The sequence below is a fragment of the Atta cephalotes genome, assembly GCF_000143395.1.
Source record: "Atta cephalotes unplaced genomic scaffold scaffold00026, whole genome shotgun sequence".
Lineage (NCBI taxonomy): Eukaryota > Metazoa > Arthropoda > Insecta > Hymenoptera > Formicidae > Atta > Atta cephalotes.
In genome coordinates, this window is record NW_012130090.1 from 1,788,263 (window position 1) to 1,792,142 (window position 3,880).

A 3,880-nucleotide genomic window follows, 5' to 3' on the forward strand; every position below is an offset into this window, starting at 1 on the left:
GAAGCTCGTCTGTCTCGTTTATTCTCGACGGCAGGCGAGCATATGGGCTCGTGCTTAAGTGTGTTGCTACTGGTTTCATCAGACCGCCGTCTGATTCTGTGTCGCCATCGTCAACGCAAAGTTCTTGGCTAAGTAGTCAGAAGCCTTAAATATTAATTCCAATGTGAATATATATGCAATATCTGATACTGCAAATTGCAGTGCAATGAAATCTTTTTCGATCTTGGAACGCAATTATGAAAAAATACTTACCTGATGTATAGAATAATTAGAATACTTATTACTTTACCTACATACATACTTATTTACTCACACTTTGTGTATTTTGATTCTGTTCACATTGATAGCTATCCTAATGCCTACACTGAATGCGATGGGCGATGAGCGACGAGCGATATCCAATGAAAGCTCTGTTTTTTTCTCACGTGATGCAAAGCAGAGTTCTCATTGAATATTGCCCATCGCTTATGGCTCATCGTGTTCAGTGTGCAATTGGCATAACTCATATTCTGACAATTTTGCCGCGTTCTGAAAACCATTAAAAAAAGTGCAATCTTTTAGTTGCTGATATATGATGATTTTAATGTACACATCGAGTACGTTCAACTGAATTCGCTATACATATTGTTTAGTTGCTTAATTTCTGTATATTATCATACGAGATTGATTCTTTATAATCCATGAACATTTAATGTCTTTATGTTTAAAAAATTAAATATAGTATACCGCAAAATTTAATCTTTTTGTTAACAGTATTGTCGATACGAGAGAACTTTTTAAAAACGCTCGAATTGAAAAAGATCTGAACATGATTAGAAGATTAATGGAGATATAGCAGATCGGTTCAATAGATAATGTTAAAAGAATAAAACATTATAGATATAAAACATAATTGTCAGCCAAAGAGAAATGTACACACAAAATTTGTAGTTGGAGAATCTATGGACTAAGATATTAGAGGTATAAGTTATTAAATAATGATTATATATAATTTAATGAAGTTTAAAAAAAATTTATTACAATATTCAATGATACTATTATTAAAAAATAGTTCGTGATGTATATGGTTTGCAAACCAAGATTTCCGATCGATGTTTCTGTCACAAAGATCTACGAGATAACATGTGAACTGCAAATTATAAAGAAGAAAGATAAAATCAATCGATTTAAATTTGTTAAGAAGAGGAGTATATAAAATAGATCTAATGAAATATTAATTTATATTGTATAATTTTACTGAAGATCGAAACATTTGTTTATATTGTTTATATTATTTGAATTACATGATTATTTAAATTAGCGCACATTAACTAGCTAAGCTCTGATTGCTTCTCACGATATACATATATTTGAAACATACAGTTAAAATACATTGTTTTTGTAAATTAATACAAACTACATTGGTTTTCATTGGTTTTTGTATACACGGAGTAGCATCTCATATTTTTTTGTTACTCATTTGAATAAGGATAAAATTGTATAATAAGATAATAATACATTATTATAATTGCATTATTATAATTGCAAATATAGAGAATTAAGAAAGATAATTAATAATATTTAATATATTGAATATGATCTAAAATGATATTTCTGTGATATTGTCAGAAATATTACATTTGTTTTATATTTGATTGATATTGAATAATGAAAAATGATTTTAAATTGATTTTATATATAATATATTTTGATGATACTTTGCTATTTGGATAATTGCGATTATACATAAAATTCCATTTAGAAGAACTTTATTTGTAATTCTTATTACATTTAAAACAAATTATAAATACATCCAGTAAAATAATTAACATCCGTAAACCAAAAAACTAATAATAATTTTTAGATTTTAATATTGACATAAAATTAAGAATTTTACAGCAGAAGACCGAAATATTATGTCGTAATGATGTAAAATATCTTTAAAGAATTAATTAAAATATATAACCATCATTTTTTATCATTTGATGTCACTAATATGAAGAAGAACGCATCTAATATTTTACATCAAAATGATGTGTTTTTGCTACCTGGATAACTATAAGCAGATGATTTAAACGCCAAATCTCGATATTTATTTGTGGCATTGGATATAATTTTTCTTATATACATATATATATATATATATATATTATATAAGAAATATATATATTATATAAGAATATATATATATATATATATATATATATATATATATAATCAATATGAAAAATTATTTCACTGAAATTATAATGATTTCGATGTATATTTCATATTTTCTTTTTCTATTGCTTGAATTTTTTTTTGTTTATGCATGTATATGCGTTGTGCTTAAACATATATATGAGTATGTTTGTATCATATTTTAAAGGTTCAGATTATTTAGCCAAATTTCGAGCATTGCTAGATTCGATGTGAGAATCAAGTAAAAGTGATATTGGCAACCAACATTTTTCGCTGATCAAATGCTCGCGACTCGAGTTTGGACTCATTGTTTGATTCAATAATCTGGATCACTGTATAAAGATATCACTGTATAAGATGATTTCACTTGCCCACTTTTCTCCTAGAAAGCTATCACGAAATTAAGATTGTTCAGACACATAATGCTAAGTAGCATAATGATCTGACAGTTAACCTAATAATTGTAACCTAATAATTGTGCTGATTCTACAATAAATCGGTAATTGATAGTAAGTCTTATCGGTGAATCGGTGAAGTTGGTCAACAGCCAATTTGTATGACTAAGACTACCGATTTTTTTAAGACTGGCCAAATTTGATTTTATTCCTTCCCATTAATTGAGCTAACGACTCGCTGATCTAATTGACTTGTAGATGCGAAAAATCATAGTTACCTATTTAGGTGACTGGTTAAAACTTAAGATTTTCGACTACCGATTCATTATAGAATCAGTTTAAGAAATAAAATGTATCAATACATAGATGTATAAATTATATTGTCCTGGATTATTGTCCTGGAATATTGTAACTGGATTATTGATATAAATTGATATCAAATATAAACTTATTATTTATGTCGAGCAAGTGGATAATAATGAAAGAATTACAACAATTTTTTGATATGATCAAAAATTGATGAATCATTACTTACATATTAATTAATACGAGGGCAAGTCAATAAGTTCTTAGAAAATCTGTCAGAGGGATCTGTCATCACTCGCAGTATCATGTCACTTTACTTTTTGACAAGTAGCATTTCTCAGCTGAATACTGTTAAATTTTGAGTGGAATTCAATTTCATTTCTATAGACGATTAAAGCGAACATTTGTATGTTTTTTGTATGTTTTGCAAAATAGAAAAAACGAATAAAAACGAATTTCGTGCAGTGTGATCAAATATTTACATATGAAAAGTTTAACGCCGAAAGAAAGTCGAGTTAGATAATGTTCATGGCATCAGCATTTGCGACTGTATACAATTAAATGAATTTAAATGTGGTCGTACATCCATATGTGATGCACCTCGTTCGGAATGTCCAATTGAGGCTACGCTAGAAATCCATCTCTGTGAAGTTGACATTTCATTTTTCAAAAAATGAAATTTTGGTCACAGTTCCGAATACACCCCGAAGAGTTCTGAAGTTCCTGTCCAAAATTAATAATAGTTCCGGTAGAAAATTAAAAAAAAAAAATTAAAAATTTGGGGTAACTTCACAAAACGAAGAACGAAAAATCATGATATCTTCTAAACCATCCTAGCACTTTAAATGATAATAACTTTTATTGAAATTTTCACCCGAGAAATTTCTAACATCCGAGGGATGAAAATTTTTGTAATGTTCTGGCAATTCTGTTGACAGTTCTAAGTAGCACCCCACGAGTTCTAACGAAAGTTATTAATGCTCGAAGCGTTAGGACTAACGGTTTAAGAAATATCGCGA